General features: G+C 44.8%; 2 pseudogenes; both read right to left on the reverse strand.

The window, feature by feature from the left end:
• Positions 1-8,309: 8,309 nt before the first annotated feature.
• On the reverse strand, positions 8,310-9,256 carry LOC119903632 (annotated as a pseudogene).
• Positions 9,257-14,206: 4,950 nt separating this feature from the next.
• LOC119903633 lies at positions 14,207-15,157 on the reverse strand (annotated as a pseudogene).
• Between the last annotated feature and the right edge of the window lie 586 nt (positions 15,158-15,743).

Here is a 15,743-nt window from a genome sequence, read left to right on the forward strand (position 1 = left end):
GGCTCTGCCTGTTACTCGTCCTCTCTTTTCCACAGAAAATGATTTACTCCTAGGATTTGCACCAAGAGTGTTCAGGGAGGACTCTCACTTTTAGATTTATTACCAGTACACGGGACTCCTGCTTCTTGGTAGTCTTGTTGGTGCTAATTAGCTGTGTGTTAGCATGCTCTTGTTCATTGTTTTGGGTCAACGGTAAAGTCTTCGCACATAGTCCATTCACTTCCACATTCACCTCTAACCTGTGGATCTTGGTTTCCAGTACAGTAATTTTCTGTAGAAGTTTGTAGAAGTCGTCCGTGGAGAAGGGGGGCATCTTGTTGCTAATTAGCATTAGCTATAACTCCAGTCACTGCAGTACAGGCTAGTGCTATTGATAGGCCGCACTCACGTAGCACTAAGATCATAAAAGTTTTTAAAGTATGGACAGTCCCAGTAATTTAAAAGTATCCAAGAGCTGCTGATTTCTAGCAAATTTCGAGCAAGCAGCAAAGCGTCTGCACTGTAAGAAAGCAGAAAGCTTTAAGATAAGAAGTAGGCTAATGTCGTGTGGTTCGCTCCTTCAAAAACCTTTTCACAAGATGAACACAACAAAAGACACAACAGATGTGAACATCTGAACATGTAGTGTACAATACACCATACAACAACAAAAGCAGGGGCCTGATCCCCCTGGCATGCAATAACTGAAATGTCTAGGCAGGCTCCTCCATAGCCTGGAGAAGGTGAAAACGGATATATGGTGTTATGACCCTGGGGTCATATTTTTTTGTTTGTTTATCTCCTGGCACTGTCAGCTGTTCTCCTCCATTAGAGTGTGAGTGTATGCAGGTACTGGAGAACAGGTGGACACACTGGATTGGTCTGGTTGAGCTGATTGGAGCCTCCTGATTGGGCATCTGGATGACAGCAGCCATTTTAAGCCCTACTGACAGGAACTCTCCCCCTCTCTCTGCCATTCCCAACCTGCCTGAGGACTGGTGTTATGTCTGGTTTATTGTACATAGTGAACGGTTGTGACTATATACTACTTAGATTGTAAGTAGTTATCGTAGTCCTTCTGATTCTTATGACAACCTGGTTTTGTTGGCTTTGCCATTTTTGTTGCTATGAAGCAATTTCCTTTGTCATAGCTATATTGTGTCAGCTACTAGCAGTGAGTAGGATGAGAATCCCTTTCTTTTTTTGCACCGTTTCTCCAGTTTTTGGACTTAGAAGCCTAGTTTTAGAGCTTTGTCTTTTCTTTACCTTTTGGTTTTGGGTTTAGGAAAGATTTAGGTTTTCTTAGTGTTTTGGTTGTTGTTTTGGGCACTGCTCATCTCGATGTATAAAAAACTGCTAAATTGTATTTGTTGTGCTGGCCTTGTTTGGGAATGGGAAGAGTGGGAGGCCACACATTATGTTACATCCAGGACACCCCTAGACCTTGGGACGTAACAATGGTTCTTCTTGTTATGTGTGCTAGGTCTGGACTCAAGGGCGTACACCAACTTGAAGGTTTGGGCTAGAAGAAGGGTTTTAATGAATGCTCAGTGGTACAGAAGAATTGTAAAAGGGAAGGGGTGATACGCTAGAACACACACTTAGACCATCAAGGAAACCAAGGAGGAGCATAGTGTATAGGGTCCAAGAATAGGGTAGCGGTGGAGTACCCTTGTTGCCTGTGGCCATGGGCATAGAAGATTCTCTGCAAAACATATGAAACACAGTAGAGGTAAATGACTATCCTGAAAGACAGTTTAAGATGGCACAAAAGGCCCAAGGGAGACACACCATGGTAGAAGTTAACAAAACATGTTTATTAAACCAAAATTAACCAAATTAAGGCTGGGTGCCAAAGTAAAAGTGAACAAGTATGGGGTATGAGCATCAGTGGTTCAGTCAGGGCAGGATGATGGATGCATGGAAAATGTGTGTGAGGTGTTGTAATATGCGAGAAAATAACAGCATGTCCAGAAACCAAGGGGGGAACTGTGCAGGGAAAACAGATGGTAGCAAGTTAGCAGAGAGGCCGCCCGTCCTCTGACCAGCAGCGACCTCAGCCCCTAAGAATGAGAATAAAGCGTTAAATACTCTACAGGGCAATTAGCCCAGGTACTCAGAGTTACTACAATCAGCTCTTCCTCTACAAGGAAGAGAGAGAGAGAGAGAGACATGACCCCACAGGGTGTCACAAAGACCACCATATGTATTTTGTGCTACAGTATAAACTGCTGTACTACTATTGTTATGGTACTCAATATGTCATACAATATAAAAACTCATACTTCAACATTCCACACATTGTTCTTTCACTCTGTCAGAGTTTCGTTCGAAAGGGACGTGGTAGATCTGCTTCATCCGCAGGATGTGATCAGCTGTGGAGAGGCTGTTGGTATTTACCCTCAGAACTGGTGGCTGTCTTCAATCACTCTCCTTGAATTACATTGTTGGCAAGGACCATATTTACAACCTCTCTCTCTGTTCTCTGACAAAAGCCTCTGCCGGCCTCCACCTGGTGGTCGTCTCTGTGTCCTACAAAAATAGAAGTACTGATTACTGTATCACATCCTTTTTACATGTGAGGCATTTTGATGCATCTCAATTTATTACATACATTATAGTAATACCTGTTGTGGAACAGCTACAGTAACGTAGGTCTTGTAACATCAAACAAAATAGCACTCAAAAGTTACAGTATAGAGTAGTCTGAAGTACACCTGCCTGTTTCCTCTCTGAATGTTTTATGATCGAGGCAATGGTGAAAGTTTGGCAGTACTTGTTGCCCTGCCTCCTCATTCAAGGACATGGTCAAACTCCTCCTCCTCTTCTCCCTATTTCTCTTCCACCTCCTCTCCCCTACTCCTCCTCCAACCTACTGTTCCTTCTCCTTCTCACCGGCGTCCTCTACATTCTCCTTCGTGTCTCTCTGGATCCATTATTCCCAAACTAAATGAACTGACTCAGACCCTTAAATCTACAGTACCTATTAAGGCTTCTGATTGGTGTGTTATCAATTATGACTTTTGTGTTTCCTTCTGGGTACTTGTGTGCTAATTGAGCTCAAGCTGTGTTGACCTGAGTGAACAATATGAATGTTAGTGCTTTCTAAATTGCCACATTGTGTAGGCAATGAGAAGGATTAGGGTGGGGCCGAGGGGCCGCCGCTGCAAATATTTGAGTGGCCTCCCCTTACAGATGTAATTCACTCCAAACATTTGATAAACCTTAAATTCCTGTTTAGTAGAAGTGGACCTCTGTTTTTATTTAATTTTTTTAAACCTGTCCTGCTCAGCAGCCTGGTATAGAGTATAATGACCTGGATACCATATTGTGCCAGACAGATTTTACTTTAAAAGAGAGTATTAATATACTCCTTTCTCTGTTTTATTATTATTAATAATGTATTGATTTGTCACCGGGCGGACAGGGGGGCAGACATGGAGATGGGGGTGCAGAAACAGACAGCACAGAGAAAGGACAACACCTGCAGAGAGAAGGGGGATGGAGGTGGGGGGACAACAGGGGAAAAGCTGTGGGAAACACCAATTGCAGAAAGCAACGAAACTGCAATAGAAAGAGAGGGGGGCTTGGGGAGGAGAAAAACATCAACAAAACAAACACAAACAAAAACAAACAATAAAAAAATAATAATAGTAAAAGACAACCAGCCGAACAGCAGCAATAAACAGCTACATAGTAAGACAATAAGAGGAAAAATGAAAACAAGAAACAGTCACACACACTAAATAAGCAACACAGCACAGCCACAAGAGCTGGAATAATAATTAATTTAAATAAGTAACTGAAAGAAAAGCATCAGGAATAATTCTACCAGGGAAACCTAATTTGTTTGTTGTCTATGTGTGAGACTGATTGTGTGCGTGCGTGTGGGTGAATGAGTCTGTATGTGTCGTATGTGTGTGTGTACATGTGTGTGCACATAAGCCTGTTAAAGAATGTAGTTGTTAGTGAGAGTGGGACGCCACGACTGTAACAGGCAGGCAAGAACCCAGTAGCCAATATGGGTGGGAGAAAGAAAAAGAATAAATCAATCAAAAAAAACCAAAGATTCCAGATGCACGCGATGCAAAGCGGAAGATCCTGACCCAAATGCCAGTTGACAACATAATCAACTCAATGCATGCCACCACCAACCCACTCACCCGCTCTGTTACTTCAATGTTCCCCTCTCAGAGGCAGATCAACACCGGCGCGTACCTTTCATTCAGTGCAGAGAGCCACATATGGGCACAATACTCCTAAAAAAAGCAGCAGAGTGACAGCGGCTATCTGACAGGGAGAACAGGCAGAGCTGGAAACTCAGGTAAACTCCCACTGCAACATTACATCATGATTTACATGATGAGCGTTAGACGCAGAGCGTTCTGCCAGTACCTCCATCACTGGTCTGGACCCAAGGCAGCGTCGGGCCAGGCGTAGGTCCCTTCCCTCTACGAGCTCCTACGGAGAGGAGAGGAAGCAGGAGTGTCGCTTCTCGGGCGATCCCCGAGGAGCTGGGGCAGCGAGACGGCGCTCTACCCTCAGCCTTCGAGAGAGACGTGATCTGAGGACCATCATCCAGTCCCGGAGTCTTTCTCGCCCCGAGAGCGATTGAGGTCCCCTCTGCCATGGCAAAGGGTGATGTTATCCGCGTTACACGTTTCCACATCGAGTCCACGCCGTACTGCCTGCCCGAGGGTCTGCAGCAGGCGGCGTTCACAGACTCAGGGGCTGGTTCGTTGGCAGACTTTGCAGAGGCTTGGCGGAGCCTGACGAACATTTCTCGTGGGTCCTGCGCACTGCCATAGATGGGTTTCGACTACAGTTCAAAACCCGCCCTCAAAATTCAACGGGGGTGGTTGGACTGTGGTCCGCCCGGAGCAAGGTCCGGTGTTGGGACAGGAAGTTTTACTGCTGGGAAAGGGGCCGTGGAATGTGTCTCCCCCCCCAGACAGACGGTCTACAGCCGGTACTTATAGTCCCCAAGAAGGACGGAGGGCTGCGCCCTTTAGGCCCATCTGCAGCGTTTAGGGCTGAGGCAAAGAAGAGTGTGCTGGCGCCCACCCAACGGACTACGTTCCTAGGGCTAGTATGGGATTCGACAACGATGCGGGCACAATTGTCTCCTGCACGTGTCGACACCATATTTGCTTTTGAAAGGGGTGAAGTTAGGCCACGCCATCACTATAAAACACTTTCAACGAGTGTTGGGTCTCCTGGCGGCTGCGTCCAGCGTAATACCATCTGGACTGCTGCACATGAGACCCCTGCAGTGGTGGCTAAGGACCAAGGGTTTTTTCCCGAGGGGAAATCCTCTCGTCTGATTTGGGTTACGCACAAGTGTCTTCGTTCCCTATCAGTTTGGAAGGAAACTTGGTTCCTGTCCCAGGGGCCCGCGCTGGGAGGGTCTTATCATGGCTGGTCATTTCGACAGACGCAGGTGCATCAGTCCGAGTGGCATATCAACTGTCTCGAGATGTTGGCGGTGTTCCAGGCTCTAAGGAGTTTCCTGCCGATCTCCAAGGCCACCACGTCCTGGTTCATTCCGACAACACAGAAGTGGTGGCCTATCTGAATCACCAGGGCGGTCTGTACAGACTGGCGCGTCAGATCCTTCTGTGGTCCCAGCAGAGGTTACTATCGCTCAGGGCGATGTATCTCCCGGGGACACAGAATCAGGGAGCAGACCTGCTGTCGAGGCAGGGGCTGAGGCCCGGAGAATGGAGACTTCACCCCGAAGTGGTGGAGCTCTTGTGCGAAGAGTTCGGCCCCATAGACGTGGATCTGTTTGCGTCTCAAGAGACTACGCACTGCCCGCTATGGTTTTCTGTCGTTCCTCCAGCCCCGTTGGGTCTGGACGCCATGGTACATTCATGGCCGAGGCTACGTCTGTATGCTTTTCCCCAGTCGCTCTGCTCCCAGGGGTTCCGGAGGGGTCCACCAGGACAATGTCGGCCTACTGCTCGTAGCCCCGTTCTGGCCAACCTGGGTGTGGTTCTCGGCATCATGATCGCTCCTGCCCGCCGTGGCGGGTCCCTCTGAGGAGAGACCTGCTGTCCCAGGCGCAGGGCCGGGTTCTTCACCCTTGCCCCGCCATATGGCGACTGTGGGTCTGGCCCCTGGGGGCACAGTACCTAGAGGCGGGTCTAACAGGGAGCAGTCGAGACCCTCCTCAGCTCCAGGGCCCCGTCCACACGGTGGATGTACGGCCTGAAGTGGAGTGTTTTCTCCACTTGGTGTAGGGAGCGGTCGGTGGACCCTCTTACCTGCCCGGTGGTTCAGGTACTTGAGTTCCTCCAGGACCGGTTCTCTGCTGGTCTTTCTCCTTCCACCCTCAAGGTGTACGTGGCAGCTATTTCATCTTTCCACACCCTCTGAGGGAGGGGTCTTTGGGGAAACTTCCCTTGGTTGTACGTTTCCTCCGTGGTGCCCGGAGGATGAGACCTGCGACTCGGTCCAAGGTTCCCACTTGGGATCTGGCGGTGGTTCTTGGGGCGTTGGCTGAGGCCCCCTTCGAACCCCTGGAGTCAGCTGAGGCTGAGCACTTGACCCTCAAGATGGCCTTTCTCCTTGCTACTCTCTGAGGAGGGTGGGGGATCTCCAAGTGCTTTCGGTTTCTCCGCAAGCCTGGAGTTTGCCCCGGGGAATATTAGGGCTATCCTGCACCCTCGTCCAGGATACATCCCTAAAGTGCCTTCTTGTGCGGCAGGGTCCACAGTGCTGCAGGCATTTCATCCTCCAACTCATGTGACGGCGGAGGACGGGAGACTTCATCTGCTCTGCCCGTCAAAGCACTGAGTGTTACACTCTGAGGTCCTCCCGTTGGAGGAAGGCTGACCAGCTGCTAGTGTGTTTTGGGTCCCCCAGTGCTGGCTCCCTGCATCCAAACATACTATTAGCAACTGGATTGTTCAGACTATTTCCCTGGCCTATCAGGTGCGTGGTTTGCCTTCACCTGGGTGTGAGGGTTCATTCTACCAGAGGCATGGCGGCCTCTCGAGCCCTCCTTTCCGGGGCCTCTTGCAGGATGTGTGTTTAGCGGCTGGCTGGGCCACTCCGCACACATTCATTCGGTTTTACAGTCTTGACCTTCCTTCGGCACCTGGCACTCGTGCACTCTCCTCTTAGTCGTGCCACTTTATTGCACACTGGGGCAGGCGGATATTTTTAGTGGGTATCTCGTTCGTATAGTGTGTCACCGACGCAGTTCGAGTTCCCTCGAAGGGTAACGTCTCGGGTTATGTATGTAACCCTGGTTCCCCGAGAAGGGGAACGAGTAAAGTTATTGGTAAACCCATAGACTGTATATAAAAACCACTATAAACATAAACTGAATGTTACGAAGCAAACAGCGGCAGGTCCGAGCCACTGTAGCGTTACATCCTCTCTGCAGGCTAAATCAACAGCTGCACACAGGATAGTAACACGGGTCGCGTGGTGAACTAATATGGAAAGCTAACGTTATAATAATAATGGGGTGGCTGTGGCCCAGGAGATAGAGCGGGTTGGCCGTTAATCGGAAGGGGCGGTTCAATCCCTGGCTCCCCCTGGTTGCATGTCAAAGTGTCCTTGGGCAAGATACTGAACCCTGAATTGCCGAATCCCGAATATGAGTGAGTGTGAATGTTAGTTTCCGTTTGAGCACTTAGGCTCAGTGTATGAATGTGTTTGACTGGTGAATGCAGATGTAGTGTAAAAGCGCTTTGAGTGGTTGAAAAGACTAGAAAGGCGCTATACAAGTCACAGACACAGAGAGATTATCCAAGTTTCACTTTTTGAATGGAATTACTGAAATAAATCAACTTTTTGATGATATTCTAATTATATTACCAGCACCTGTAACTGCAACTCTCATTCACATCGACCACTATGAGGTGCTATAAATGCATAATAACTGGATGTGGAATTATAAAAATGAAGCTATTGATCAGAAAATGCCTCTCCAATCATTACAAAACTTGCAGGATGTGTGTCATAACAATGTTAAACCACATGTCTGATTATGTTGAAGTCACTAGTAAGAAAAAAGGGTGGTGCAGTGGTTAGCACTGTCGCCTTTTATTTGTTTTTTATCCTTTATTATTACAGTTTAGTATTTGTGGTGCTAAGTAGATATTTTGTTGTGGATAAATTAATAAATGAAGAAGTTACAACAGTTGTCTTGTGATATTAAAAGGAATAACATTAACAATTCAGCAGAAGAGAATGACCAAGAGAAACAGATAACTAAAATATTTAATGCAAGAAAGTTATTGTGGAGTCTACGAGAAAAGCGAGAAAAATACTAGATTTCCTATTTATATAGCTGCTACACAGTATGTGCATGACTTTTACATTTTATCAGCAGGACCCATTTTGCGTATCTTCAAAAATCTAAAAATCACTCCTTTGATTTGAGGCAGATTCAGGCCATAAACTAGAGGGTTATTGATGGGGGGAATAATCAAATACTCTAAAGATAAAACTACTGTGATGATTGGATTGACTTTATCAGCCTGTAATCGAGTCAATAACAGCTCACAGAAGACAGAGAATGAATAGTTCACAAATGTCACTATGTGGGGCAGGCAGGTTTGTAACGCCTTTCCTCTGAATTCAGACGAGCTTCTCCTGCACACAAGCAGAATCCGTAGATAGGTGTACAGGACAAAGAACAGGGGGATGAAGATGGTTATTATCAAAATAAACTGACCTACAATATTATTCAGAGTTGTGTCCACACAGGAGAGCTGAACCACAGGCCAGTTAGAACAGAAAAGCCTGTGCAGTTGATTTCTGCACAAAGGCAATCGAACAGTAAGATAAAGAGCAAATCCAATCGCAAATGCAGGGTAGAGCACAGCAAAAATCAGAAGACGTCTCACCATCCTAAAGGTCATTTTGCTGTGATAGTGTAAAGGCTGGCATATAGCAACAAATCTATCATAGGCCATGATGCTGAGGATGGTCAGTTCAAATGATAAATAGGTGTAAATAACATATATCTGAATGAAACAAGATGCACGTGAGATCAATGAGTGTCAGACAGAATGTCCATCAGGAACCTCGGGAAGAAGCCGGCTGAGCCGTACAGAGTTTAAACTGAGAAAGGAGATAAACATGTACATGGGTTGATGCAGAGACGTCTCCAGGTAGACTGTCAGAATAATGACAACGTTAGCAGAGATTATAGTCATGTAGATCAACAGACACAGACAGAAGAACAGATATCTGAGGGGCCCAGAGTCTGTAAACAGAGTCAGCTGAAAATACCCAGGGTAAAGCTGTTATTGCTCATCATGTCTGCATAACAGCAGAGCTGGAAGAAGTGAGTGATGGAGGGAGAGAGAGGAAAGCCATGTCAAAAGAGGACAAAAGATTGATTGATTAAAATTTCCTATTGAACACTTATTTCAACAATACATAACATAAGCCTGCATCCGTGTAAGGTGCATCAGTTTAACATTTCAACAATTTCACCTGATAATATTCTGCATAACTTCCACATTTAGGTAGTTAAGACATTTTCCACTTTTCTGTTCTACAGTAGCTGTAAAATAAGTTCATATATCAGCCAACCAATTACTCTGTATACTGTTTATGAGTCCCATGGTTTGTCCTTCTAATAAAGTCATGTAGAGAGTTAAACACAATCTTCGCTCCACTGCGTTAGATTTTAGGAAAAATACACAGCCTCCTCCCCTACACTGAGGCAGCTGCTGAACCTTCATCCTTTTTAACTGTTTTACTGAGAGCAGCCACGTGTGCAAACAGGGTCCAAAGGGAGGTAAAGTGTGTCACGAACTGACTACATGCGTGAGTGAGTATTCATGTACATTTCAGGCCATAAGAGTGCAGGACACATTAACATGATATGTGGTCCCCAGTACTGTCGTCTCACCATCCAAAGACATGCAGGCTAGGTTGATTAGTGTCTCTAAAATTGTCCTTAGGTGTGAATGTGAGTGTGAGTGGTTGTTTGTCTATGTGTGCCCTGCGATGGACTGGCGACCTGTCCAGGGTGTACTCCGCCTTTCGCTCAATGTCACCTGGGATAGGCTCCAGGCCCGCCGCAACCCTGAATGGATAAGTGGTTGACGATGGAAATTTTTCAAGTCGATTAATCTAACGACTAATTTTGTTTATTCTAAAGAAAGAAAAGTTGCCTATTACACGATTAACATACCAATTTATCCAAAATAAATATCAATAACATGTCTAATCAATAAATCTATATTTTATTCAATCATCCTGAAATTTCCATGTCACTGATGTGTTTTGATAATAACAATAACAGGCTACTTTACTTAAAACTTTAAATGTTTCTGACATGGATTCATTTCAATATAAGTAATGCAGTATGATAATAAAATGTATTTCTGCATTAGTGAACACCTGAAAGGACTCACAGACTGTACAGACAGTCACAGATTGTCTGTAATTAGATTCAGCTGTTTTCCCGCTCATATGTGGCCGTTAAATAAACAGAAAATATGAAACAGCCGAACATTACATGACTGTGGTGTAACGTTATGTTACCATGACAGCAGCGCCGCAGAAATTACTTTTAACATGAAGGCAAAGAAGAAATACTACGTGTCCTCGTGCTGATAATTTGCCGTGCTTGTGTGGCGACAGAAAGTAAACACGATTTGCGGTGCTGCCGTCCTAGACAAAGTGCTGTGGGATACTTTCGTTTCACGTGTTCATGCTGCTTCACGTATTCGTGGACAGCAGTTGTGGTGAAGTGAAGCTGTTTCCAGTTCAGAGAGCTCACGGAGCCGCACGTTGTTGAGAGTCTGTCTGAAATATAAAGACGAAATTTTAGACGGTCGAAGGCGCGGTCTTGTAGCTGGAGCTTGTCCGGGATAATCCCACACCGGATGCAGCGACGCAATGAAACACAGAACAAAAAACTAACTATAAACCCAAAGTCCCCCACGCAATCGACGATTCCCATCTCTTAGGGCCTGGTTTTTCTTATGTTATATACAGCAAAGCGGCATGACTGAGAGACGGCAGCAAGATGGTCTAAAAAGAACAGCTGGTCATCAATCATGACACTCAAGATTCTCACCACCCTGGTTGGAGTGATAGTTGAGTCGTCAATTTGTAGTAGGATTTTATGTTGGATAGATTGCTTGGCTGGAATGACCAGGAGTTCAGTCTTAGAGAGCTTTAGTTGAAGGTAGCAGGCCTTCCCCCATGCGAGTATGTCCAAGAGACAGTCCGTGATCACAGAGACGGTGAGATCGTCTGGTGGGAAAGATGGTACAGTTGCGTATCGTCTGCATAGCGGCGGTAGAGAAGCCATGTGAGACACATAGCTGGGGGGCACAGGCTTTGAGCAGCCCAGGGCGGACACCATCAGGGCCTGCAGCCTTGTTAATTGTAATTTATACTTCTGCGTCAAATCGACAGCGTAGCCTCTGCGTAGCCCCGTAGCCTACACTGTAGCCTGACTTGCACCTCCTCAAAAATGTAAATACACATCGAGGCAACGCAGACCGTAAGGACTGTGATTGGTCGGCTGGGTAGCTCACAATGCCTCTGAGCTGACAGGAAGTGCCCCGTGCTTTGGCAGCAAAGAGGTGCTATGCTGAAAAGCTAGGAAACAGCTTCACGGCCAGTGATGCTGCGTAAGTGTGGAGAGGCCTGCAGACACTCACTAACTACAGGAGACCATTCCCAAAACTCTGCTGGTACTCAACGACTGGCTGACGGGCTGAATGGTTTCTATTGTAGGTTTGAGAAGCCTACAGTCACACTTCTCCCCAGCTCCAACACAATCTTCAGTCACCTTCCCCCACTGCCACGCTGTCACCCCTCCTCTCTGACCCCTTACCTGCACTCAAGATTTGTGAAGAGATGTGCGCCAGCTCTTCCAGAGGCAGAAGATCAGGAAGGTTCCTGGCCCAGACGGTGTCAAACCATACTTCCTGAAAATCTGTGCATACGAGCTGGCCCCCATCTTCACACGGATCTTCAACAGATCACTGGAGGTGTGTGAAGTTCCCTCCTGCTTCAAACGGTCCAAAATCATCCCGGTCCACAAAAAACCTCCATCTCTGGATTAAATGACTATAGGCCTGTCACCCTGACATATATAGTCAAAGTCCTTTGAAAGACTGGTCTTGGCCCACCTGAAGGACATTACAGGCCCCTTGTTGGACCCCCTTCAGTTTGCCTGCAGGGCTAACAGGTCAGTGGATGATGCTGTCAACTTGGGACTGTATTACATCCTGCAACACCTCAACTCTCTAGGGACATATGCAAGGATCCTGTTTGTGGACTTCAGCTCGGTGTTCAACACCATCATCCCGGAAATCCTCAGCACCAAACTCACCCAGCTCAATGTGCCAGCCTCCACCTGTCAGTGGATCAAAAACTTTTGAGGCTGGGAAACATCACATCCCACCCGGACTATTAGCACTGGCGCCCCCCAGGGTGTGTGCTCTTCTCCCGCTACACCAACGACTGCACCTCAGGAGACACATCTGTCAAACTCCTGAAGTTCGCTGACGACCCAACGGTCATTGGTCTCTTCCGGGACAGTAATGAGTCGGCCTATAGATGGGAAGTTGATCAGCTGGCTCTCTGGTGCAGCCAGAACAACCTTCTTCCCACAAGCCATCACTCTGATGAACAGCTGACTCCTGTGCAATAACCCAGTAACTCTGTCTCTAATCAGCCACCTGTTTACTGGCTATCATTTATTCATTATTCTCTATTTCAGAGTATATCGTCATATTGTATATACTGTATACCATCCATCCACCTCAAGTACATAACCAGCGTCCTTTGCACTATGTTCCATCGCAGTGTGTACATGTCTGTATGTGTATGCATACCTGTAAATCTCATCCACCGCCAACATTTACATAATAATAAACTCCTTGATCCTTTGCACTCATTGCACTATTGTCTCAATCTATCTTGTTTATAGTGTGTGTGTGTGTGTGTGTGTGTGTGTGTGTGTGTGTGTGTGTGTGTGTGTGTGTGTGAATTTATTTATATATATATATATATAGTTTCTCTCTATACTCTATACTGGAGCCTGTGTCTGATTTTTATCATTGTATTATTGTATGAGTAAGCACATTGTGAGCATTGTACAATTTTCTCGTATGTACACAAACCTGGCAATAAAGCTGATTTTGATTCTGATGGAGATTTCTCAATTGTTCCGATTGTTCATTGCAACATCTCAACCCCCCGCCCCCACAAGTAAAGTCATCTGTCAAAGTAATACATCCGATCATTTTTTATTCAACGTTTTTTCAAATGACTTAACAGTGACAGTAAAAGACAATATGACGACATTAAGAATAAAAAGCCACTTTGATCCAGACTCAAATATCTCAACACCTATTGGATGGATTGCCATGAAATTTTCTACACACAGCTATGGTCCCTAGAGAAAGCATAGTATTGGCTTTGATCCCGTGACTGCTCTCCGACACCAGCATGTTGACGTTTGGCTTTTGGTGAGATTCTAAACAGCGATTGGATGGGTTGCCTTAAATTTCGTACACAGATTTATTTTCCAGTCAGGATAAATTGTAATAACTTTGCTGATTTGCTCTTTTTCATCTATCTCCATCATCAAGTCAAACATTAAATGTGTTGACTACAATAAGATGCTGAACATGGTAAACATTCTACCTGGTAAACATCATCATGTTAACATTATCATTGTGAGCGTGCTGATGTTGCATAACATGTTGATAAAGCAACACTCTGCCGAAGGACATTCTCAAAGGACAGCATGCTTGTACACTCTCAGACCTGCTTGGTGATTATTCTACACCAGAGATAGAGGTTAGTGTTATTGTAATTAGAAAGTACAACTGGTTCACAACATATTATCTAAGAAATAACAAAATAAATGCAGAGTAACATACAAAGCCAAATACAGAAAATACAAGAATGAAATATCTAACATGCAGATTCTGATCATACACAACTCAAATCCCATCAAAATAAGTTCTAGGTTGTGGATTTCAAATATGTATTGTAGTCAGAGGAACTGTGACTTCACCATGCATATACAATTTGTGCAATATTATCATAATGTTTGTGCTACAGGTTAATCTATTATCTTGTCTGTTCAGAGATTTTCTGATCTTCAACAACAAATGATAAAACAAAATCTATGTATGTACAACATATTTAACATATTCCAGAAGGCTTAAAGATTCTATATCTCCTATTTGTATTGGTGCTACTAGTATTTGCATGATGAGTTTTACATTTTATCAGCAGGACCCATTTTGCGTTTCTTCAAAAATCTAAAAATAACTCCTTTGATTTGAGGCAGATTCAGGCCATAAACTAGAGGGTTTTATGGGAGGAATAATCAGATACTCTAAAGATAAAACGACTGTGATGATTGGATTCATTTTATCAGTTTCTAATCGAGTCAATGACAGGTCACAGAAAGAGAGAATGAATAGGTCACAAATGTCACCATGTGGGGCAGGCAGGTTTGTAACGCCTTTCCTCTGAATTCAGATGAGTTTCTCCTGCACACAAGCAGAATCCGTAGATAGGTGTACAGGACAAAGAACAGGGGGATGAAGGTGATTGTTATCAAAACAAACTGACCTACAATATTATTCAGAGTTGGATCCACACAGGAGAGCCGAACCACAGGCCAGTTAGAACAGAAAAGCCTGTGCAGTTTATTTCCACACAGAGGCAATCTAATCGTAAGATAAAGACAAACGGCAATAGCAAATGCAGGGTAGAGCAGAGCAAAAATCAGAAGATGTCTCACCATCCTAAAGGTCATTTTGCTGTGATAGTGTAAAGGCTGGCAAATAGCAACAAATCTATCATAGGCCATGATGCTGAGGATGGTCAGTTCACATGATGCATAGGTGTAAATAAGATACATCTGAATGAAACAAGATGCACGTGAGATCAAATGAGTGTCAGACAGAATGTCCATCAGGAACCTCGGGAAGAAGCCGACTGAGCCGTACAGAGAGTTTAAACACAGACAGGAGAGAAACATGTACATGGGTTGATGCAGAGACGTCTCCAGGCAGACTGTCAGAATAATGACAAGGTTAGCAGAGATTATAGTCATGTAGACCAACAGACACAGACAGAAGAACAGATATCTGAGGGGCCCAGAGTCTGTAAACAGAGTCAGCTGAAAATACTCAGGAGTAAAGCTGTTATTGCTTATCATGTCTGCACAACAGAGAAGCAAGAGAGTAAAGAGTAGAGGTAAAATTGCATTCAACAAGACTTGCAAGGGTTAAACTTGCCCCAGGCCATATACAGTAAAAGACATTAGAAAGTAAAACAGAATTGAGAATCAAATTATCCTTTCCTTACCTGCCATATTTACATAAAAAAGTGTGTACAAATACTTCCATCCAAAGTTAAATGTAGCCCATGCAAAACCAGCTAATATACATATACTGTTGTTATATTTATTGTTTATCACTGAGCTTGCTTGTCAAAGTTTGCATATGAATAACAGATCAAACAAAGTCAGGAGCAACTATTTACCCTTGGCATGAGGAAAGAAGAACACATTTTAACAATAAAATTGTAAAATTAAATCAGACATTGATGAATTATGCTTCCAGACACTTGATAAGATGCAGTAGTAACATTCAACACATCTTTTCTCAAGACTAAATAATATTGTTGATAATAATGCATGATAATCTCTGTGCATTGACAATCAAGCAGACAATCTAGATACCTATTGAAAAGACCCACAGGACAGAGAATATGTCCTGTTGTGTGTTCTGTAATAGCTACAA

Source organism: Micropterus salmoides, unplaced genomic scaffold, assembly GCF_014851395.1.
Source record: "Micropterus salmoides isolate LMB-PRFRI ecotype aquatic unplaced genomic scaffold, ASM1485139v1 Ms_hic_scaffold_15, whole genome shotgun sequence".
NCBI classification, from domain to species: domain Eukaryota; kingdom Metazoa; phylum Chordata; class Actinopteri; order Centrarchiformes; family Centrarchidae; genus Micropterus; species Micropterus salmoides.